Raw genomic sequence first — 24,624 nt, forward strand, 5'->3', positions numbered from 1 at the left:
ACAGAGCGTCCGGTGCCCAGCCTCAGGGAGAAGGGGCAGAAAGTGAAAGGGGACGCGGAGAAGTGACAGCAAGAGAAGCGGGCGGTGAGGCTCTCCGCTCTCAGCCCACCTCGGGGCTCTTCAGATAGCCATAGGCACAAGAATACAGGACACACACAGAGCCCCCTCGCAGATAGGCACCAAATAACGTCTCTCCCTCCTGCGAGGTAACTGGGAGATAAGGCTCCGGCAGATAAGGGCTCCAGGCACCGGCATCGGATGTTTGCCCACACAGTCTCCCTCGGGCTCCCCCAGCCAGGCGCAGCCGCTGCCGCGCTGCCCTCAGAGCGGCCGAGGGCGGAGAGGCAGGAGCAGAAGAGCGAGGAAGAACAAGAGAAATCGCGGCGAGGCAAGAAAGAGAAGGGGGCCAAACCTGGTGCCGATGCCCCGCATGGGGCCGAGGCGCGGGGCCGCGGCGGGCGGTAAATCCAGTGCGCCGAGGGTGAGCGGTGGCGACGAGTCCGGCGGCGGCGGCCGCCGGCTCATGTATAAAAAGGAGAGAGGAGGCGCCTCTCGCAGCCCTGCCGGAAAACTGCAGGCAGCCGGCCCTGATTGGGCTCGGCCAGCCCTAAACAAACACGGGGCTCCGCAGGGGTGCCAGTCCCGGCGACCAGCCGGCCCGCCGTGCCTCAATCCCGGGGGTGGGGTGCCCGCAGCTACGGGACTACGGACCCCTCCTTGGGGAGCGGGAAGTAGCAGAGGGGGGACTGCCTTTCCAGATGCCACAGTCTTTTATCTTCCTTTTTTTTTTTTCTAACCAGAAATAATACACACTCTTCCCTCCTCCCCGGATAATGTCTTCTTTATGGTGAATATTCAGCTTTTTGTTTGTTTGTTTGTTTTTTCTTCGCGCCTCCCGGCATCGCAGCGAGCATCCCCTGGCAGCGGCCCGGAAGGATGTGTGCCTGGCTCTCGCCCTAAGCAACCAGGTTTCCCTCCCCCAAATCTCCCTATTTTTGCTCGTTAAAATAAGAGCTATCCGAGGGTAAAAAATGTGGCTCCTCCTTGAGTTGCCCCAACCGTCAGGTGAAGCCAAAGCAAGCTGTGGGATGTGTCCATCCCAGCAGCTGGCGGTAGGCATTTTCCCTCCGTTTCTTTCTTATCCCCCCCCCAGCCCTCTTATCTCAGCTGTGTACAAACTGATATGGTACTTAGCAGGAAAGTGACTGGAAATTAAAATAACTTCGTTCACCAGAGGTTATCAGTTGGATATCTGTCATCATCAGTTTGTACAGAAAAAGTCATCGGCGGCAAAAGGCTGGACTAGAGCAGAGCCCAGCTCTCGGCAACCGGCAGGCATGAGCCCTCCCGACAGAAACCGAGCCCAAACCTGCTGATGCGCGGTGCTGTCGTTCCTGGGGTAGGCACAGCTTTTCTTTCGGTCTTTCCAGGCAAGGTGAACGGGAGGTGAAGAATTTGCAGTGCTGGGGGTACGGTAAAACTCTGACTGTAGCCATCCGGTCTGCCGGCGTGGGTGAACCGATTGTGACTTGGAAGTTTTATTATGCGCGTTAATTTTTGTCGTATAGCGCGGCAGACGTTTGGTCGGAAAACAATTTCTCGATAAACCGTTTCTCTATTACATTGTACGATTAAAGGTTATACTTCCTTCTTGTCAGTTGTCTCTAAATAATATCGTTAAATAATATCGGTCACCCTGCCAGGTTGAAGTGATTTCTTTTTATTTTTAGGTGTATTTTAGTGGGTTCAATATTAAATAGAAAATAAGCTTTTGCAATCGTGGGCAGGGATTTGTTGTCTGCCATCGCCCGACTCGTTTTCTGATCCCAACTTGCAACGTAAAACGTTTTCCCATGGTTTTTACCTGCAAATGTGCGACAAGAAGGGACAAGGGAATTGATGCCCACGCCGCTTCTCCCCAGCTTGGGTGCTGCCACTGCAAATTTGTGTGCTGAAAAGTGCCGAGCTATCGGCTTTAAACTCCGCATTTCCTTTCAGTCATTTGGATACCTCTTTTCCATTTAAACCCGAGAGTATTTCAAACACATGTAACGGTGCATATAATGCGAGAAATACCGTGAGGGCTTTTTCAAGCGAGCGGCACACGCCGGTGCCCATGTAACCCCAGGGTAGGGAGTGGGAACCTGCCCGGGCCGGGGGGTATCTGCCCGAAAGTTGAAGGTGGCTGTGAAGAAGAACGGCCGCGCTGGCCTGGCAGGCGCCTCTTTCCCTGACTCCAAAGTGACCCGTGTTTTACACTTCAGGCGCCTTGGTTTTTTTTTTTCTTTTCCTTTTTTTTTACTGCCGATTACCCTGTTTACCTTATAGCCGGGCTACAAGTTTCATTTTATTTCCTCCGACAGATACGATAAGAAAACCCAGCTTACACTGGGACCAGCGTGGGAAACCGTTTCCAGTCACCCCTTTCCTCTCTGTTTTGGGTTTGCTCTCGAACCGCTCAAATATAGTCTCCGGTTCCTAACTCTTAATTACGTCACTCCTTTCCCAAATCCCACTCTTCTGACGTAACTTTCGCCCCGGGGCTCCGGGAGGTTTTCAGGTATCTCCTGCCCCGGGCCTGGGTTAGGCACCCGGGGGTGCTTGTGCGGGAGCATTTTTGCGGCCGGGGGGATGCTCGCTGTGGGAAGACGCCGCTGGGGAGGTGGTGCCAGCAAGGTAACCGTCGCTCCTGATCGTTGTGGCCAAAGAGGGAAGAAAGCAGATTGGGGGAAAAAAAAGAGAGTTTCGTATCCAATTAAGGCAAATTCCCTCGTGGGCACTTCAGCCTCCCAAAAAAGGGCTGGGGGAAAGACATGTGCAAGTGCAGAGCAGTAGCTCCTTTCCCCACTCCCGGGTCTCTGCAAACGTGATCCCTTTGCAGGGATGCACTAGGGAGGAGGGGCAGACTCGGTCCGGCCGCATCCCCGCCGCCCCTCGGTCAGGGCAGCCCCGGGAGCAGCGGGCATCGCCCGCCGTGTCAGGCCGCGATGCTCTCGCGGTGTTGCGACCGTGGGGGCCCGGCGGGTTCGGGTGTGAGGCGGTACGAGGGGTCACCTCGGTGACTATCGCAGGTTGGAGTGTATTCTTTTCCGAGACATGTTTATGTAACTTAATGTACTTTAGAAACTGCTGGGGAGTTTAGGCCGGGCTGATAAGCGCAGCGGTTATTACGGGCGACGTGCCGGCACCTCTCCGCCTCTCTTCTCCCCTTCCCTTATCCGCACTACTTAAAATATACTTTTATCAAGGCCACCCCACGATACGGAGTGTTTCCATTTCGCAGCCGCTGTGACATTGAAGCGGACTTATCGATCGGGGCACCGGCAGCGCTCAGGCGCGCCCAGCTCAGCGGGGAGCTGCCGGCCGGCCGGCTCCGGGCAGGGCTCCCGCTCTCGCCGCAGGCACCGCGGGAGGCATTTCAGAGGAATAGGGGCCTTTGACATCACCCATCACCTCCACCTCGGGCCGGGCGGGACAGCCCTGTGGAGCTCAGGGTAGTGGTTAATCAAATTGACCCCCAAAGCAGCAGCGTCCTGTACACACCACAGCAAGGACGGGGGCGGGCATAGCGAACGTGCCCTTTGCAATAGATCAGATGTGTCCCGTGGGGAAGGGGCACCCCAAAATTCTCAAGGGTGAGGAGGGATTCTTTTTACTTTCTCTGAAACTCCTGGCGAAGGGCTGCCAGGTGCTCACAGGCCGGGTTTGAGCTCCAGCCTTTTTTGCTGGACGCAGATAGCAGACTCCAGGCTCCGCGGCTGCCCCGGCCCTGGACAGGACACCCTGACCAGGCTCCGAGGATCATTGCCCGCTCCTGTCTGGTGGTTCGGTTCTCCCCTGGGTTGAAGCCGTGCCCAGCGGTGGGGAGTGGGGCAGAAGGTTATTCCCCACTTCAGTAAGCAGCTTCCCCGTCACTTGTGACCTTCTGCCGCGTGCTTTTGGGTGATTTCCACGGTGTCTTTCAACCCTTGACGCTCAAATAAGCATTTGTTTTGGTTTTTTGCTTGTTTTGTTTGTTTGTTTTTGTTGTTGTTTTGGGGTGGTTGAGGGGTTGTTGTTGGGGTTTTTTTGTGTGTTGTTTTTTGGGGGGTTTGGGGGTTTTTTTGTTTGGTTGGTTGGTTTTCTGTGTGTGTGTGTGTGTTTTGTTGTGTTTTTTTTTTAATAATGATCTGCAGCTTCTTTTTATTTGCCCACCCTCCAGTATCCGAGGTCCGGCTGGTTAATGATTTCAACCTTTAAAAAAAAAGAGAGAGAGATATTAAAATCAACAAAACGCGCGGAGGAGGCTCCTGTTGCTGCGTAACCTGACTCCTGGAGCCGGCGATCCGCAGTACCCGCACGCTGAGCCCCGCTGGGGCGCACAGGACGAAGGCGATGCCCTCCAGCTCTCGGGGTCACTGGGAGGCAGACCCACGCAGCACCCTAAAAAACATAGTTATGACTTAGATGCTTCTGTCCAATGGGCGCATACGCGCTTTGTCTCTTTCCAAACACATACACGGGGACTTTGAAAATGAGTTAAGGATTAGTTGTACTACTTCTCGGCAGTTTTAAAGGGTCGGTGACTAAAATAGCCTGATTTTGACGCTTTTATCAATGAATGGGCACCTCCATGCCCTTACTACGAAGCATTGGGCCTGTGTTGCACTTATGCCTTGTGGTAAAGAATAATATATATATATATATATATATATACACACACACAATAATTGCAGCAACCCCTTTCTGCGCACAACTGTAGAGATATATCAAGTACCTCGACTCTGTGTGTGGATTGGCTTCTGGCACACCGGGTGAAAGAACCCGTTTCGAGACAAGGCCAGAAGGAAAGGCCCCCACCCTGTGTCCCACCACCTCGCCGAGGGGACAGGGCGGCGGGAGGGTGAGAGCCGCCGCCCCCACCGCCCGGGGCCGCGGGGTGGGAGCCCGGCGCACTCCCCGGGCCGGAGCCATGGGGGACCCCTCGGATCACTGTCTTTTCCTGCCTGGGTGCTAGGGAAGGCTTTCAGGGCTCTCTTCTGCTGGATCTGACACGAAAACCCTGGGGGAAAGTTTCTGGGTGTTCTTGCTGCGAGAAGTCGTTGTGGGAGAGAGGGATGCGGAGGGACGCGGAGCACGGCGGAGCCGCGCTTCTCCTCCCCAGCGCTTCAGCGCCGGGCTTCTCTTCATCCTCCCCCGTTCTCTATCACGGATGTTAGGCGATATCAAATCCGATCTGCAGTTAGCTATCCTACCTCCGCCCCTATTCCCGCAGCACAGGTTGCAGAGACTTCATTCTTTCTCACTTTAAAAAAAAAAAAAAAAAACCAACCAAAAAACCCCCACAGCCCACACAGGCAAAATCCACCGTCACCAACTGCTCCCTGGACGGTTGTCGCCACTGCCGCACTCAGTGAAAGAAATATCGTTTTATGCATCGAAACCTGCCGTACAACACTCCCCTGCCTTAGTTGTCTTCTTACTTCTCTGCCCAGGAAATAAAATAAACAATCAGAACAGATAAAAATCTTCCAGTGAAATGTTTTCCACAGGACAAAATGAATGCGTCCTCCTGGAAGCATTTTTCGGGAGTAGTTCTGTTTCATGCATGTCCATGCTGAGATCCAGCGGGGCCGCTCCGTTTCTCTTGGCATCGCGACAGCCTCTCGCCTTTTTTTTTTGAAACCGCTTTTCTCGCCATTTACCTGCGTGATCGAAATGTCTGAGACCTAGTGCCGAATAATAATAATAATAAAACTCCAAACAACGACATTCGCAATCTTAGCTAAGCAAATCGCTTCCCTCCATCCGAACTAATAATGTTTTCACTAGTTGCTTTCGTGAGAAATGCCAAAATTTGAGGACTTTGTTCCTGCTTGGAATGAAAGTTGATTTTAAACGTTAAAATAATATCTTCCAGAGCGAGTCTGACCAGTTCTATAGATGGAAGCCCTACTGGATTGGAAAATCAAATCAAAACAACCACATCACAGAATCAGAGATTTCAGAGTTAGTAGATCGGGGTAATTAGATAGCCTATTAATAGCCTTGCTCCTCGCTGCTATCAAAAGTGAGTAGATGACTCCTGCCTTCGAAAGGCATGCGTTAAGCATGCCACGGGAGGTAGGATGGAGACCGAGGAGATGAGGAGAGGTTTCCGACGAGACGTGTGGGGCCCCACCGACTGGCAAAATGGGTGTACCCCCCTTGGCCTATCATCCACGCAGACGCTGGCTCTGCCCTTCGTTTGATAGATGGAGGTGTCGAAGGGAGCCGCGGAGGCAGTTCCCGGCCGGGCGGGTCCCATCCCCATCGGCCCGAAGATAAGCGATGCTGCTAATTCACCTCCGGGGATGCGACGCCTTTCCTTTTGCCTTTCTTACCCTAGGTGTTAATGGCTTCGCGGACATAGCCTTCTATTTGCAGTTAAAAGTACAGATATATACGTTCGCCGTGGGAATACCGCAATTCCATTTCGTTCATGTAATCACTGGCAGTGTTTATCCATTTCGCTTAAGCCTCCAGGACCAAAGAGGGCGTGCAATTAAGTCGCACCTTTCGATTACTTTAGGAAAAGGTTGGTTTTATGCAGCCGTTGTTGCTGCTCATGTTGAATTTATAATTCAATATTAAAGGACACCAGTATTTGCGAACAATAAAAAGAACAATTAAAGCCCGATTGTCCCCAAACTAGGTGGTTACAATGTACTGTTCCCCTGCTGTTATTGACTGATTTTAAAAGGTCACAGATGACTGAATTTTAAGGAGTCAAACGACTTTCTTTTAATTCTAATTAGATGAGCAAGAAGTAGTGTAGTTTGATATACATAAGGCTTTTTTCATGCTGTTATTTTTTACATTTTTTGCATACAAACACTTTCTTAATTCATCTTTCTTAATGGACATAATAGTTTTAGTATTACAGATGGAACACCGTAACAAAGTAGATAGGTGTAATTCTGATGTTACTCGGGTTTGAGGGTTTTTTTTGGGGAGGGGGTTGGGGTTTTTTGTGTTCTTAATGTGGATAAAGATAGCAGCCTTTTTCTGAAGTAACAACCCTCAGAGTAAATCAATGTGATGGCAGGCTGTAGAGCGACTACAATTTCCAAGGAGAAAAAAAAAAGGACCTGCACACTTTCAGTAAACTCTGAAGATAACGCCATGCAACAGTGTTACAGTATAACTTCAGAGGGTTGCTGCTAACATCCCCTGCCTGTACTAACATCCACATCCATCATGGATGGTATGTGGATCATGCTTTTAGCATTTGCCAGTGACCATCAAACATAAGTTTAGCCACACACAACTTTAATATTCACCTGTGAAATAATGCAAAAAAAAAAAACAACAAAGAAACAACCCAGTTTTACTATAAATTCACATATATTATTTGCTTTGCAGCAGTGCATTTGCATTGTGATGTTACTGTAGGCTGTTTTTTTTGATAGTGCATGTGAAACAGGGCTTACAAAGAAGCCCTGCTTCTGTGTCTCTGCTCATTTCTCCAGATACTAAAAATGTCTAAGGCTGCTCATTCAGCTGGAATTTGTCCCACGATGACTTAAGCATGAAGAGCCAGTGCCACAGACCTCCGTGGAATTTCCACTTGAAGCAATAAACCTTGCTAATGGATCCGTTCTGAAGTTCACAACAAGAATTGCCACTTGGCCCTTCAAGTCGTGGTTTTAACTTAATTAAACTGACTTTAAGCAGATTCTGTTAAAAACTCCAGATGCACATTTGGTCAGCTAATGCCAAGTTTTCTGCTCTCACAGCTCGGAAGCTGTTGGTCCCAAAGAAACCCAATCAGCCCTAACTCAGCAGCTACCATAGTTCCAGTAATGAACTTAATAGTAAAGGTAATGTAGATGCTCTCTGTGATTTATGTCAGACTCTGCCAGGTTTAACAGCATCTCTTTATGATGCAGATGTCGTGCTATTGCATGGACACTAAAGATGGTAGATCCAGGTCTATGGCCAGTACACCCTTATAAACTTACATTGTGTTTACTTCTGGGGGCCAATGACCCCAGCAGAAAGGACAACAGTGAGCACTGACATCAGTGGCATCTCTTGGTGCCACAGATAAATCCAACAGAGGTGGGACTGTCAGAGCCTGGGAGTGCTGGGAGATGAAAACTTTTCCCTAGCTACTTTCGGCTTTCCTCCAAGCACCCCATACGTGACACCCTATGCAGTACCACTCCCCACAGATCTCCAGCTGGGCTGTAGTGACAACAGCTTTATGTAGCACTACTTAAATCAAAGTGTTTCATCTTCTCTACTAAGCCAAACTATTTGGCTCCAAAAAAGCTGATATCAATCAAAACGTTTCATTTTATCCAAAGTAAAGTTTTTGTGCTGTTTTTGAATTATTTAACCCTTTAAAGAAAATCAACTTGGAATCAAATTAGCAACACAGTTCATCTTGAGAGGGCAGACAAAGTGGTTTGCATTTTCCTCTCTCTTTCAGTTTGGTAACAGGCTTACACCTGGGTGGGTAGGAAAGGTCTGTCATGCCTGAACCAGAAGCCAAGACCTCAGCTCCTCGTCCCTGCTCAGCCACCAGAAACTACAGCAAAACTTTTGTCTTCTGCTTGGACAGCAGGACACAGGGAAAGCAATAACCCCTGAACTGGCTGAAACTGCTGTCTGTACTCTGGGTTGAAAGTTTAAAACTTTTTTTTTTTTTTTCTGGAAAAGGTAGAGTCTAACATGAATATGTTCCAAGATATTTCACTCATGGAACTGGAGAGGAGTATAATTCAGCCTAAAACAAGAATTAATGCTATACTCTTATTTTAGTTCTTACTACCTATGAGAACAGTTCCTACTCATCTCACAAACTCTGTGATGTGTGCTGTTTTCAAATCAATTTGGTTTTGCTTTTGATAACTTCAACAGAATTGTTGAATGACATTTCCATTAGAAGGAGTTTTCCAAAGAAATTAACATAATTTCTGCTTGCAAGAAATGGAAAAAAACATGTTTTTCTTGTGCCTGCTTGGAACTACATGTACCTCTGAGGTCCAGAAGGTGACATATCTTTCACAAGTGTTTCCTTTAATAAGCGTAGATAGGAGAAACTAATGATTGTGACCTGTAGCTACTGGAAGGTTAAAAATATTCTGTACTGAAATATGCTAACCATAGCTCAGCATTTGGACTTGTGGAGCATGGAGCTGACTAGGTTGAGCCCATGGAGAGAACTGGAAAGCAAACAATTAAAGCTCAACTGGAAAAGGAGGCCCTATGAATTAACCAGGATTGGACCAAGTCAACAGGACAAACCCTACAAGAGCTTGGCTGAATGCTAATGTGAGTATTTTTGGGTGAATTCTTCATGTCATCTGGGCCTTTTGGATATAGCCAGCATTATTACAGTGAAAGTAGGATATGTTAAACATTTTGTTATGATTGAGGGTAGAACTGGAGAAAAATACTAAGTGGATGGGAAGGGGGGAGAGTGATGGGGACAATTCTATCCAGGGCTCTGTGACTGTAGCTAAGTGAACTGAAAAAATACAAGGTTGGATTCATCAAGAGCTGCAATAACAAGGGAGAGTGCCATTGCCCAGGTGCAATGCAAGGAGAGAAGGACCCACCATTGTCCTTGCTTCTCGGAAGATGGGGTGTACAACTCAGTCCCTGCATCCCTGGACGGCAGCAGGGCCCAGGTGAAAACATGGCCCCCAAATGTGCTCTTCCTCAGCACAAGGAAGAAGTGCTGTCTTGGGTCCATACCCCCAAAGCAGGCACAAAGCTATGGCCAACAAACCCATGGGGTTTCAGTGGCTCTGGTTGGCTCACAGGCTACCTTGGACCAACCCAACTCTTTGCATAAAAGCAGAATCCAGCACGCCTAGAATTACACTTTACTAAGAGGAATAACAATGCATATCCTTTATGTTATTCAGCACTATGATACTTCCCATATCTGTCAGTCTGAATGTCAAAAATACGCTGTTTAACAGATTAAATTATTTTATCAGTCCTCTATTTGGAAAACAGAAGCCTGCTGTGCAAAGCTCAAGAAGAAAATAAAATCTAGTGATGAAGGACCAGACTCCTATGGGACTTTTGCTGGAGAAAGGCCTACAACAAGTTTACCTGTTTAATTAGAATGCAGTAAAGTGCAATTTCCTTTACATCATTACACTCTAATGTCAACCTTACAATCACAAATTCGTTGACAGCTGAGCAAAACAGTTCATCTGTGGTTACCTCTTGGTAATAAAAAAAACCACAAAAATAAGCTTTTAAGGAAATGTGTTAATAATTAAAAATAAATTTAGTGTTCTAAATGAAGAGTACTGATGGTGCTAAAAAGGGCAATGACTTAATTATTCTTGTTGATGTCAGTTATTCATGCCATCAAACTATAAACCAAGGTACTTTATTGACTGCAATATTCACTGGATATGTGCCATATTATTCAAGCAGAACAATACACTGCAAAAACAATACAGAGAAGAGGTAATTTGTACAGAGTTCATGAGACAATTATATCATCTAAATACAAAACTGAGTCACTATGCCCTTGGTTCTCTTTATTAAAAGAGAATTGAAGGATATACTAAACGTACTCAGAGTCTAGTAAATTTGAATCCTGCCCATACACCCAAGCCACCCAGGGACTGGTGTGATTCAGCACATGGATCATGAGTCCCAAAGAAGGATGCATTGATGTGGGACTCAGGATACTACTTCATTTTCCTGTGTGCTGGAAGTTAAACTACTGCCCCTTTTCCTGAGAAGACCTTTGAAACTCACTCAATATCCTAGAAAAACATGAAAAAAACACACACAAAAAAGTACTTATTTTAAAAGAGGACAGCAGTTTGAAAGCTGTCTATATTTTACAGGCTTCAATGGTGCAGAGCCTCTAGAGAAACGTAGCAGGAGCATTTGGATGCAAGTGGATGTGTTTCCCATTCAAACAGAAGCAAATCACTGAGATGCCTGAACATAAGAGATAACCAAGGCTTTGCACATATCACTTAATTGTTCACAGAGAAGCTTATCAAAGCACAGAAATGACCAAGGCCAAAACAAAAGTAAGTTGCTGAATTATTCTGTGAATTTCCAGATTGTAGCTGCACGGCAACATTTTGAACCCTTTTCAGATGTTTTTCCTTAAACTTTTAATGCTGTTTAAGGAACATATAAGTATTTCATTTCTTGATCATGTAATGAACTTTATTAAATAAAACATTTTTTTAATCTCTTCTGATGGTTTTTATGCTCAGTTTACTGTGCATTTTGTATTTGAATAGACTTTAATGGGTGACATCTAACCATACTATAGCAAATTGTGGAGGAGGCTAGTATTCAGAATGATTATAAGGGGTATTTGTTTATAAAACAGGAAAAAACCTCAGTGTCTCTTTATTTGTTTTTGTTAGTAGTAATGCTGGCTTGCATACAATAACTTTTAAAATGAATGCTAAGACGATCTAGGAGACAGAATAGCAAATGGAGAGCCTGGGATACCTGAGTCTGGTTTTGAACCAGGCAGGGAAGACATAATTCTGCGTATTGGAAGGTACAATTCTATAGCACATTGGCCTTGATGCAATCGTGGATTAAAAAATCCTCTCCCTCTGCCAGGAGGGAATCTTCTGCCTGGAGGAGTCACTCCAGTGCCAGCCAGTGCAGCAATCCACTGCCTTCTCCCAGTTGTGTTAATGAAATTCCTTGTGAGCCCACACTGGAAGAAAGACCATTGAAATGATTACAATTAAAAATAGCTCTCCCTCTTTTCCTCCCACAAGAGTTTATTTTTAACTTCCATCACCTCAGTGCGCTGATTGAAGCACTACTGTACACGCAGTTGTTTTGGCATGACTGAGGAGGTGACAAACTGCAGGCCGGAGGTGGGAACAAACATCTGGGGCAGATGCTGGTTGCAGCAGCTTAGCTGCCAAAGGCAGTATATCACGGGACTATGGTGTGATAGTTCACAGTATGAACTTAAACTTTGCCTTTCCTGTCTGTTTTCATAGCCATGAGGCATCTCTGCTCCAAATTCCTCGTACAGAAGTGCTGTACCAGTGTTACTTTCCTGCTCCAGCCTGGTTCATTTACATTAGAGATTTGCAGTCGTGTGAGCTATATCACCGGGAAACACAGTGCAAGTGAAGCCTCAGCTGAATAATGAGGCTTAAAGACATTTAGATGGCTAACTTTCAGTCAGGGGAAGGCTTAAATGGACAGGGTTAGGAGCAGGCGTATGATCAGTGACAATGTCTTGGACACAGGACAGAAGCCACCTGGGCTCACAGCCTTAAATGTTTTGCTTACATGCAAAGGATCAAGCTGTGCATGTGACTCAAGACTGAGTAAGAAATTCTGCCATGTCATTTTGGCCAGGATTTAGGATTCTTCCATCTTTTCTTAAAGCACAGGCCATGAGTCACTTGCTGAAATCTTCTTTCTTATCTCTCCAGCTTCCTGACGTTTTATTGACCTCAGGCTATGGCGGCCCTTTGACTTCTTCAGTCCCCTGCCTGTGCTTTTTGTCTTTTGAGGACTTGAAAGCTACAGCCCAATTTGAATTTTTATTAACACCTGTGTAAGCACTTTGGTGAACTTGCATAGCCTTTAAGCATACGGGAAGTCAGATAATATCTAATCTTACACCCATTAGGGTAAAAGTGTGTCCCTAGCACATTGGTTATTAACCAATGTATTGTAGAGCAGATAGTATGGTGCATCACATAACTCATCCTACAGTTTCCTATAATAAAACCAATTATCTGACTGGTTCACATGTGACAGCATCACAGCATGACATCATCTAGAACCCACTGAAGTCAATGGAAGAAACACCAATTCAAGTGAGTTTGGAGGTCGCCTTTAATGCCTCAGGTAACCTACCTTACATACACATCACAGTCTGGCTTTTGAGCCTCCACCACGTTCATAAGCCTTTATTTTTCCTGCCAGTCTTGACCTAGACTAGGAAACTGGATGATTTTGTTAATCATGATGACTGGCACTTCTGGCAGATTTAAGACTTCAGTGTCAAACTTTTCAATAAGAAGATCTTGTTTGCCTGCACAAGCATATGGCTTCTCTTCTGCTCCATGTGCACTGTTCCAGTCCTCCCTGAGTTTCGCAGACCTTCTTGTAATGCAAATAAATTTAAAATAATATACCATCGCCATGTCTCTAAAGGAGCACTTCCATGGCACTCTACTGTATCCTCATGTCATAAACAAAATGCCAAATTAAAAGACAACCTTGCAAATCATCTAGCTCACAAAAGCATGATTTTGTGATGGAATGGAGTAGCCCAAGCTTGGCTGGACCACAGAGACCTCCAATCCTTTAAGAACTCAATAGAGCTTTAGTCCATTGTCTACAGAATTAGCCTTGGAACTATTTCTTCAAAGGGTCTCACTGATTTCAGGGACTTTATCTGCACTGGAGTATTTTTCTGTTTATCTGTTAACCTCCTTCATGCCTTTTCTGTACTCGCTTCACAGAGGTAAAGCACCAAACAACCTGTATGAAATATACAGAATCTACACACTCTGGAGAGCACGATATATGGCATGCAAAAAAAATTTTAAAAAACAATGTATTTTCCTAGAAATCCTCACATATCCATCAAGCTGCAAGTTATTTCAGAGAATACTGATGCTACTCATAAGAAGCCTTTACCAAAGTCAGCCAAAATTCCAAGAAAAAAAACCCTGAAGGGCAGGCAGATAACTAATCCATTTTGGAGCTGTCAGGTTGTGACCTGCAGTATGTTTTCACAGGAAAGGCAAAAATGAGGTTCTTTCCCAAATGAGGAACAACATGGTGATTTAAATAAGGAAGGATAAATGATGAACATACAGTTCTGCCTGCACAGAAAACATTCCCAAGAAGAGGACTGATCCGACATGTCGTAGTGGATGGCTACAAACTGCCAGACAGTCAGTGTTGAATCAGAGCTCAAACTCCTGAGCTCCCTTTCCTGGCTGCAGCTTGTGTAAAAGACTATAAGGAAGGAAAACCCATGGAATAATGAAGATGAATGCAATAAATATACCTGAGCCTGTCTACTTGTTCTAGTGGTTAGTGCCACTAGAGAAACCCTGCAGGGCTTTAAGCAGTTCTTAGTGATGAAGATTTATGAAGCCCTTTTAAAAACTTCATTAAGGGGTCAGAGAGATTTAAGTGGCTTTGTAAGCTCCACGCTAAGCCAAGAGATTCTCTTTGCAGAAACTCAGCCAAAGGCAGCAAGGGCATAGCTGGCTTGCAAGGGCTTTTCACACACTCTGGCCTGGGAGGAACAATGATGGGTACCCTATGTATCTGGGCAGTACAGCATAATGCTGAAGTCCCAAGCAGGGTTGTGGCAACTAAGATGGTTAAAGGAAGCTGCTTAGCAAAAGTATTTCCTCTGAACAGTGTTAAGGCCAGCATACTCTGTTAAGCAAGCCAAGTCTGCATACACTGCTAGCATAACTTTCTTTTTCCAGTTTCCCTTAGTTTGTCCAAAATATGGTAAAGCATTTTTTTGTGATTCATACATGTTTTCCTCCTTCTGATGGCAAGTGCTGCCCAAACCTCATAAAATCATTGCCCAGAAACATACCTTCCCTACTGATGCCTGCAAGCAGTTGTTTAGGACTGTGATTATTTAGATATAAATAGCAGTGCTCATTAATCTAGCAATCACTCCCAGCTACGAAAATGCAATTTGGGTTGGCTTGTTTGTGTTTTCAAGAGAGAGAAGGTGGTGGTGGTAGGTGGGAAGGGGAATGTTCCCCAGGTGCTGCTGTTTATCACCTTTTTGTCTCACTGTGAGCCAGGGAATGTTTCATCTGCACCCTGCAGAGCTTTGCTGGGCTCTGTTCCACCACCGCTGAGGTGGGTGTGCATCACGCACATCTTGTAAAAGTGGTTCTTGGACTGACAGATTGGGTCAACCCCATGAAAAAAAATTCTGGACTTTTTTTTCTATAGGTATGCAGCAGAAAAAGCTCTGGTAGCTGGCAAAGCTGGCAAACATTGACAGAGCAAGAGATGAAAGCTGCTTTGGTAGCTTCACAGGTAAAACTACCATTCCCTTTGTCTTACTGAAGCTGCTGGGCTAGCAGGAAGTAGCCATGATGGAGCAGACCTCATGAGCTGTCACAAAATTTGGTATAACCAAAGCAGCAAATCTTCAGAAGCTGTGTTTCAGCTCGACTGCTCACCTGAAGTGAACACCCTTTGCTAGATGGCTTATAACCCAATACACTGTGCTTCAGATGGAGTGTGGGAGGCAGTACACAGCCTCAGTGCATAGCAAGGAGGAGACGGCCTCCGCTGGAGCTAGAAGGAAAAAAGGTAAAAAGAGAAAGACAGTAGAGTATGGAGAGAGACCTGAAAAATCTGCAGCAAGAAGAGAAATGCTAGACTGAGCCCTTGAAGACCTCCCTCACCTCACATCCCATTCCTGATAGCTGCCAGCAGCACACACTTACAGAAACCTCCCCAAAAATGCAGTATGAGGCAGCTTGTCTGCTTTTTTTAAAAATTGTTGTTATTATTATATCCAACATGTTAAGTACCTTCAAATCTAAATGCCTTTAGCATGAATTGAAGTGAGCACCTGAATTTTAGCAGTGTGTTGTTGGACAGAAAGTTTAATAATGGAATCAATTGAACAACTGATTTTCTAGATTTTAAGGGAGATTGTTCATACCAGCCTTCATTTAGAAACACACCTTTTAGATTCACAGAGCTTAAAATACCTGCTTTACACTGAAGGGGAGGAATGGGTAGAATCATACACTTATGAATGGGGCTTCTCAATGACGTTTCATGGCAGAATGGCTCAAGCCTGAGGTAGCCTCTGGTAAGGGTTAAATTTACAAATGATGCAACAGGCAACTCTCTGGGTGACAATGCTATCTGGCATTACTATAGCATCTATTAGAAATACAACATTGGCTATAGACTTTCCCAGTTGAGCTGCAGCAATACTTCCCAAACAGTTATTTAATAAATGACTCAATATTAATGAACAGCATAAGGAATTTTGTCTACCATTACCCCCATCCTGCAGTTTCTTATAGAAGCCTTACCTTTCTATCCTCATTTGAATACAATCATTTCTGGTGCATTCCTGAAGCTAGCAACAAAGTCAGGAGGTGTCTTCCCCTCTGCAGGAGCAAGCAGAGACTTGGGAGTGAGTGGATTATGATTATGGCTGACAGGAAGGAGAAGCCTCCCTCATGACAGTGAGTCACAAGATCTCAGCCTTGACAAGAAGAACTACTACAGAAGAGCCAATTGTGTAATATCCCAAAGAAGAGTGATTAAGTGGTTTCATTGATAGAGGCTTTACATGAGCTACACACTACAAATAGCAATTTCATTCAGGCCATTTCAATGACACATGCTAGAGATAGGAAGATCCAAGATAATAATGTTTTGCCATGGCATTTTGGGAAACTGGGGATCAGGAATTTTTCCAGAATGGGAAGCTTGTTGTGCTCCCTGAAGGCTTTGTTTTGATTTCAAGCACTGCCGACTATGCACTGTTGTCACATTGTTTAGATACCTTTTTTATTGCTCCCTTGATCGCAGGGCACAGGGAGATTTCCTCAGTAGACAAAGACTTTTCTGAGGCATATGCTATAACAGTGGAAGGAATCTGCTCCAGAACTTCCACAAATACAGGGTTAGCTCACGGTATCTAAGTGCCTTTACATCAGGAGCATTGTTCTTGAGTATCCAATGGAGACTGGAGATATAGGGTGACAAAGGGAAGCAGTGGGTGGTTCAGGCACCCGGTGGCTGAGTTCCTGGGTGCCAGTGTCAGCCCTGGGTGCTGACAGTTGCCTCCACAGCCCTGAGGTGCAGCAAGTTTCATCTCTGTTGGTCGTGTCTGGCTGCTACCCCTTGTGAGATGTTACAATGGCTCAGGTAGGAGAGTAAAGCTGTCCTGGGTCTGCTGTATGTAAGCCTATGTCACTTCAAGAGGCAAATCCCTGACCTGTATGGTTTAGAGTAATAGCAACTTGGATGCTATTAGAGTAAAAGCACTTGGATGGCTTAATAACAGTGCCAGAAAACATATTACAGTGAAGTGTACCCTGATCCTTCATCTGCAGCTGTATTCATAGTCTGTCAGAGTAGGAAATGTCCAAAGTGACAGGAATCCATGAATCAAGGGGCCATTTGCATTGTTGCTTGTTTTTCTTTTTTTTTTCCTTCATTTTCCACATGCAAAATAATATAGGTTATCATAAAACTTAGGGATTTTTGATGATCCCCAGTTAGCACTCCTAAACCTTCTGCTCCCTTCAAGTTTGTGAGTGAAACAAAAGATAAACCAAAGCAGAATGCAGTCCTGAGTTTCCTTGAGCTAGCAGGAACTTTGCCAGCACTTGATTTTTTAAAATCTGGTTTCCTCAGCTAATTCAGTCGTGCGAAATTAGCAGCCTCAAGAAGGAAAGGGTAAATGAGAGTGTGCTTCTCCTGTTATACCAAGAAGTGGGTTATGTTTCCCACCAGGTCCCTCAAGCAAAACCTGCACACCTGTGAAGCACTTTATTTTTTCCCCCCCCCCCCCATCTCTCTCTGATGAGACTTTAGGGACACGTGAGCAACAACATTTCTTGCAAACTTTCTTTTGGGCTTTGGGTGCTGTCATGGCTCTTACCTGGGGGCTGTCAGCCCAGCCATCACATCTTCTTTCAGCAAAGGAGAAGGAGAACACTACTCTTTCCTTTCCCCTCCATGTGGTAAAAAGCCATAGGGAACCACAGAGCTATGTCATCCTGAATTGCTGCGACTGATTTCCAGGGAGCTTTTCCTACTGGAAGGCCGAAGTGCCACAACTGCTTGTCTCCCTGTGCAGGTACCCTGGGCTGTGTGTAGGAAATGGGGTTGGCAGAGCAGCTCCTGCTCAGCACAACACTGTGAGTGGTTCCCTTGTACCATCCTGGCTGCAGGAGAACACGGAGCACAAGCAGGAGTGGGAGCATCTGGCAGTGGCAACTACCTAAAACTGCCATGTGGGCTCAGGTCCCACCTGCTGCACTGTCCGAAATGAAACTGAGTATTTCAAGGCTGACTCATCAAACGAAGGAAAAAGTAAGTGGGTCTTCAGGTAATGGGCTTCAAATATACAAATTAGGCTGTTGCAAAGAGAAAAGGAATATTTTGTCTCTGTTGGCAAAAGAAAGGTACAGGCAATGTTAAAAATCCACCAGAGAAAACTGGAGAATTGCCATCACCTGTGCTCTTAAAAGGAGGTTAAACACCCTAGGAGAAGGCAAGACATAGGAAAAAACGGATTTGTTATCCCTCTAAGGTCCTTCCCAAGGGAAGACCTCTGTGGCTCTGCAAGTGTGTGATTATCCACATCTGTCAATGGATAGTGCATTCACAGGGGAGAAAAGTTTCATCCTTGATGAATCAAACAAATGATTCATTAAAAATCAGCAGCCCACTCCAGGAACAATCAATCCACTGTCAATGTAGTCATGAAATCAAGAGGAGTTAAAAAATGAACAGCTGTGGCACAGCAATGAAACCCCCCAGCAATTAAAGCCCACCAATAAATATTGGCGAGTGCTGGAATGAACTTTTATATTTCTAGAAATTATTTTAGCTGTGGAAAATGTAAACTGTGTCTTCCCTGCAGACACAGCCAAAACTAATCAAAATACTCCTCATAACACAAAGGAAATACCTCTGGGCTGCGATAAGAACGATGAATGTAGTTCTTTTATGTCTCCACTACCTAATAACAATAAGATGGACTGGTGGCACTGTTTTCAGCACAGAGATTAATAGTCAGGGAGAAACCGAGAAGGAGAAAGTACACTTTCAGTTTTCTTTCCGATGGCTAATTAAAAAGCCCATATCTGAGAGGAAACACTGTGGAAATGAGAGTTATTTGGATGTGCCTTCCCCCGTATACTATCACTCTGCTTTGTGAGGAATGCTTTATTAACGCTAATCTCATCTCTGTGCTTTGACAGAAGTTACAGTTTCCTTCCTTTGCAGCCGCTAAAGCTCAGTTCTATTACAGGGTTTGTTTAATGGGAGCTTTATTATTTTACTAAATTACCTCATCTTCTGGGAACAAACTTAACCTTGAACGTCGAAGCTAAATGTCTTTTTAATGATGCAAGTCTGTTTGGAAATTGTACTTTGATGACTCTAAATTTTCTTCATTCTGCATGTTTAATATGTGCAATATGCACAAAAAAGTAATTAATTTCTGCCGGCTTTCCTGATTCAGTATTTAAAATCAATTTGCTGCAATTATTAAGGTTAAGACAAGAGGGAACAAACATTCTTAATGGTATTCAGGCACCAGAGAGGAGCCCCTTGCAATCACTAGGGAACCCATCTTCAGTAAACTGGAAAATTATACAGTACCGATGCTTAAATATTCCATATTGAAATGTTTAAATTCTAAGATAATATAAATAAAACTCCTAGGTGCATTTTGGAATGGAGTTTTCTTGTGCTGCCATGAGATCTAATGAGAAACTGTGAGAAACAATGAGAAGCTACCAGTAACCCAAATGAGATGGTGATTTGATCCATACTTTGTAGTCAAGCCAAATGAATGTGATTTTCTAGAACAGTCTATGGTACGGTGGATCCCTCCGATTCTAGGGAAACAAGGCTTTGGTTACAAGGTGGTTTTCTGAGCACAAAGGGTGAAGCAGGGTACAAGGCTATTTTGTTAAGATCTGATGTACACTAGTGGAATTACTGTCTTGGTTCCTGGTTGATTCCCTCCCAAATGCCTCTGAGTTGCTGCAAACCCACACAAAAGACTTCTTGACTCTAGAAAAATGTCTGTCTATGTTTAGGGTGTGTGCAGTTTGGGTACTTCTGAGGCTGTATTGCCCAGAGGTCACCTTTGGGCTAAGTTGGGGGCAGTGTTTTTTGTTTGTGTGAGACTTGAGTGGGAAGAAATACATGAAAATCAAACAGAAATATGCTGTTTGCCAGTGGGGTAGATACACTGTGATGACTTATCTATTTAGGAATATTGTTAAAGCTTGTGAACTTCTTTTCACATCTCCATTCAGAAAAGTCCTGTACCTTCCTGAAGTAGGAGCAGAGGTCTGGGCACTGCCTCCCCTTCCTCATCAAGCCCACACAGCCAGGCAAAGTCTCTCCGGTGCTTCCTGGAGACACTGAGTTGCTCCAGACCTGCTGCATGTGTGTGCACACACATCCCTTGCCTGTCACCTGTGAAAAATGGGGTGGTTAGGGAATCAGCATTGGAAAGATTGATGCTTTGGGGAAACAGCAATTTCTTTCCAGGGAGCAATTTCTTCAAGGGAGAGGAGCCCTGAAAGAAATGGCAAATTTGTCAGGTTGCAATACCAGAATAGCTCATCTGGGGTGCCAAGAGGTTGCCAGGAGAAAAAGATACCAGGACCAAAGGAACAGGCTGGAAAAGTTGTTCTGAGGGTTCCAGACAGCCCTTACCTGCATCAGGCTTCCAGTTTTGCCCCACACTGCTAAGGTATTAGAAGTAGGGTTGCCATGAGCAGGTCACTTTTAGCACAATTTCCATTCAGCCTTTCTCATCCTATGAAATAGTCCTGGCACATCTTGGGAAAACAAATTCTCTGACAACAGCCTCAGAATTGGCACTAGTTATTTCTTCTGTTGTTAGACACCTGAAGTCAGCTAAATATCATCCAGAAGAAAAATCAACAGTTCTGATACCTGTTTTCCTGGTCCTTGGAAGTTGCAAAGCTTCTGTCTGAACTCAGAGGAAGAGAAATGGATATTCTCATCAGATGATCCACTCTTCTACTGTAATGCACCCCAATCACTTCAGATCAAACTTTTTATCCCTTTTTGGTGCCATGCCAGTAAAATCACCTCTCATTCTCTTACTGTAGCTTTTTTATACAGAAACTTCTACACTTGCCCCAAGGAATGCTAGTTAGTTGACCTGAAAAGATCACAATCAATCAAGTGCTTCCCCACCCACAAACTTTGTATTCCCTCTAGCACCCCATTCCTGTAATAGTCTTGGGCTGCCACAGTGTTACGAGTCTCTGAAAAAGTCTCTTGCCCTGCTAAGCAGGAGGGCCAACTTTCCCCTAGGCAAACTTTCATAGATGTGTCAAAATCTTTTCCAGGCGAGAGCCATGGGACAACATAACGCTGTGGGCATCAAAAAGCTGAGGGAGGAGCTCTGGCTCAATTCATTATTTGGGGATAGCAGCTATTCCACATTACTTTCCAATAGATGGGGATGATTTGGATGTGGACTGGGTTGCAATGTCATTTAGTCACGTTAGTCCCAATGTACTCTGCCATTTTGCTTCCCCCAGCACCTGGGATTGCCCAGGAGCCTTATGCCAGTGCAGGCCCAGGGTGTCTCTGAACTGAGTATGGAAAGAGCACTTACCTTGCACAAGGGCTCCCCTTAAGCAGCTTGAGCACCTCTGCTTTATTCCATCTCTGACTGTAGTGTGAAGATAAAATGCCCTGCAAGAAGCCACTGAAAGTGAAAAGTCTGTATTTCCCGCAGATCTTTTACATGCTAAGAATATATTTTCGTATTTTCTTCTTCCTGGCTCTATGGTTAGGTACAAGTTTTACCACTATAGTTTTATGGTATTGCTTGGAAATTCAGTTGACAGACAAGGTCCTGCTGTGCTACTAAACATAAACATTTCACCTTCTTGTTGTGTTAAGCCTTGGCTGGATTTCTTTTTATCATTTTTTTTCCCGAATGGGAATGCAAGCAGCTGAAGCCCAGTGAGAAAACATGAAAATAGATTTCTAGGAAAGTAACCAAAAGGGCTTTACCAGCACGACAAGTTGCTTATCAAGAACTATTTTAGGAACGTGAGGAAATGAAACTTTGATGAGAGAGTTCCAAGAGGGAAGATTTACTAGGGAGCTGAGGGTTCAAAGCAGGATGACAGCACAGATATCAGGAAACCTTCTCTGCACCTGTTTCTCAACCAGCTGCCTAACCATACTCCCCCTCCTTTCTGCTGGCAGCTGAACGGCCGAGATCTGCATCCTCTTTTGTACTAATCCGCTCCACCGTCTGTCTGGAAATGTTTGCCAGTCAATTCATTCCCTCCTCCTCCTGAGTACACATAAGGCACAGTTTCTGATTTTAATGCCCAGCTGTGCTCCAGAGACCTCATATAAATCCAAGTCACACTCTCAGAGAACAGGATCTCAACGTGCCTCAGTTTCCCATCTGTACAAGGGAAATATGTTACAGCTTTCCTTTCTTTTTTATACTGTCTGTATATTATCTAGTGAGGCATCAGGCTCCTCAGGCTAGTAGATACTTCCTTTGCCTCCTTCCTATGTCCAGCATCTAATGCCAAATGAACCACCTCAGCTTCAGCTTACAGGTGGTGTCATGCATGATTTAATGGTACCTGAAGAACTTTTATTATGGCCCTTCGGTGCAAATTTACTGCAAATCAAAGCCCTTTTAAGGATGGTGATGAAGTGTGGTCTTCCCCTGTGCCACTGCTTTTCACATGGGCACTTTGTGAGATCTCCTCCAAGCTGCATGGCTGAACCATTGGTTTCACAAGCGGGAGTTTTGCCTTCCTCCTGCAGGCTCCTGCCCTGGAGAAGTGCCCAAAACTCTTGCTTGTTGTGCCAGACCCCAGGATCCCAGAACATTGCACTTCTGCCTCTGTGCTGTGATAAGCCAGCATGGATGGCCTTGCTGAAGTCAGAGATCATCGTACTGTATCTTGGTCTCACATGGGATTTTGGAGTCAGTTTAGGATGATGAAACTAGACACCTCATCATAAAGGCACCAAAGAAGGCTCACATTCCCTTTTTGTGTCAGCAAATGATTCTACGTCTAGATGAGAGTTACTGGGAACAATATCCGTTTCAGCCAAACTCCAGCTCTATCCCAGATGGAATTGTTGGCTTGCACTGGTCGCAGCACCAACCAGCCTTCCCCACTTGTCAGCTTTTAGGAAGGAGTGGGATTGTGGAGCAAATAGAACAACGGACTTCTTGTCAGCAAGCCTGAGACAGGGTGACAGAGCCTGGTGGTCCCAGGGGCATCCTCAGATGCTCTCCCCAGAGCTGCACAATGGTGGCCCAAGCTGCAGTGTGGGTGGATGCGGTGGTTGGCAAAGTCTGAGTCGATAAAACCTGGAAAGCAAACATGGCTGCAGAGCCTGCCTATGTGCATTGTGGGGGAGATGCCTCTCTGATCTCTCGTCACCCACACACACAGGGCATGCACTGGGCTGGTGACAGGCTCAAGGCAGTGAAAACAACCACCTACAGCCCAGCATCCATCTGCCATCTTAGCGCAACTGGTGGTGTGAGCAGGATATCGATAGGTCCTTGGGCACCTGCTCCAATAAAGTCCAGGCCAGCTGTTTGAACACTCTTGCTTGAGCCTTGTTCTTGCTTGATCCCACATTAGAGAGGGCTCCTGGGTTCCAGGCAGCACTAGAGAGGCTGATCTTGGGACATGACGTGTGGGAAGTGACTCAAGCCATGGTGGTGAAGCTCACAGAGGAAAGACCAATCCAGAGGGTCTGATGGTTTGTCCACTCCTCAGCCACAGTGAAGGGATGCCAGCACATCTCCACTTTGGGGGGTGAGGACCTTATGGAGACCTTCCTTTGAAGCATGGGCCCATTGTTTTGACACTGTGCATCACAGAGACAGAGAGGGCAGAGTTGGCTCCCGTCTGAGCATGACCCAAGCAGTCTAGGAAAAGACCTAGGGGACTTCTCTCAGAAGAGTGCTGTCTTCTCTGAACTTGAACTATATCCCATAATGATGGATTTCAAATAAAGTATGGCCCACTTAGATAGCTGAGGAGTCTGCATCAAATTCCCAAGCTTTTCGTCCTCCCTGACAATGAGAAAATAACTTTTAATATCTCTTATATATCAGGTTCATGACCTCCTTAAAGAAAATTATTCTCATTTTAACATCCATGGCTGAAATACTTTTATCAGTGTGTGAGCAGTTTTAAGGACAGAGCTGTCTCAATCACATTAGGCTCCACTTTACATCGTTTCTTCCGCTCTTTTCTGTCCATGTCCTCCCTTTGCTTTCAGACCTTGCCCTGGTTGTTGGCTACTGTAAGGATGGCAGAGGTGGAAAGGGTAGCTGATTGCAGATAAGAGGCAAGGTATGGGCTATGCACTTGGAAAATTTGGTCAGACATGTATCTTTCATTGTATGAATGCCTCTGTGATTTTCAGCAAATTTATGGGATTGTTGGTCCCTTCATTGCTATTGTTGTTACTCAGGAGAACAAGAAGATTCATCCCAAGTACCAGACCTTTTGAATTAGGGAGAGAGGTAGAGAGAGCATGCTACAAAAGCTTCTAGTAGGAGGTACATACATAGTGCAGAGAAATTTGTACCAGTTAGATGTATGTAAATATATAAGCATGCACATTTTTTGCATGTATATTTATCTTACATATGAGTGTGTTTGTGTATATATATGCTCAGACACACACACGTATAGACGTCTCCTATCACTTACAGCTCTCGAGGAAGCAGGACTGTGTTCTCAGTTCCTGGCCACAGTGAATATGTCTTCAATGTCCCCATTGCATTCACAATCAGGAGGACCCCCTAAACTTTGGGGCTCTCACGACCAGTTTCCCCATATCTGATTGCACCATCAACAG

The 24,624-nt window shown here is 45.3% G+C and overlaps 1 protein-coding gene and 1 long non-coding RNA gene across 4 annotated transcripts in view; one reads left to right on the plus strand and one right to left on the minus strand.

Moving 5' to 3' along the window:
* Positions 1 to 497, minus strand: part of GATA6 (GATA binding protein 6) — a 29,978-nt gene extending 29,481 nt beyond the window's left edge. Inside the window, exon 1 of the mRNA XM_027675289.1 lies at positions 413 to 497. The gene's annotated coding sequence lies outside the window, so the exon portion shown is untranslated. The remainder of the gene's footprint in view (positions 1 to 412) is intronic.
* Positions 498 to 1,239: 742 nt separating this feature from the next.
* Positions 1,240 to 24,624, plus strand: part of LOC113963845 — a 34,418-nt gene continuing 11,033 nt past the window's right edge. The window contains exons 1-4 of one of the 3 annotated variants that reach the window (XR_003532980.1): positions 1,240 to 1,399; positions 10,848 to 11,039; positions 12,763 to 12,852; positions 13,473 to 13,873. This is a non-coding gene — a long non-coding RNA (uncharacterized LOC113963845). Of the gene's footprint in view, positions 1,400 to 10,847; positions 11,040 to 12,762; positions 12,853 to 13,472; positions 13,874 to 24,624 lie in introns of those variants that run through there. The other 2 variants (XR_003532979.1, XR_003532978.1) reach the window with 2 other exon arrangements.

This window comes from Neopelma chrysocephalum, unplaced genomic scaffold (genome assembly GCF_003984885.1).
Source record: "Neopelma chrysocephalum unplaced genomic scaffold, ASM398488v2 Primary Assembly neopelma1_22, whole genome shotgun sequence".
Classification (NCBI taxonomy): Eukaryota; Metazoa; Chordata; class Aves; order Passeriformes; family Pipridae; genus Neopelma; species Neopelma chrysocephalum.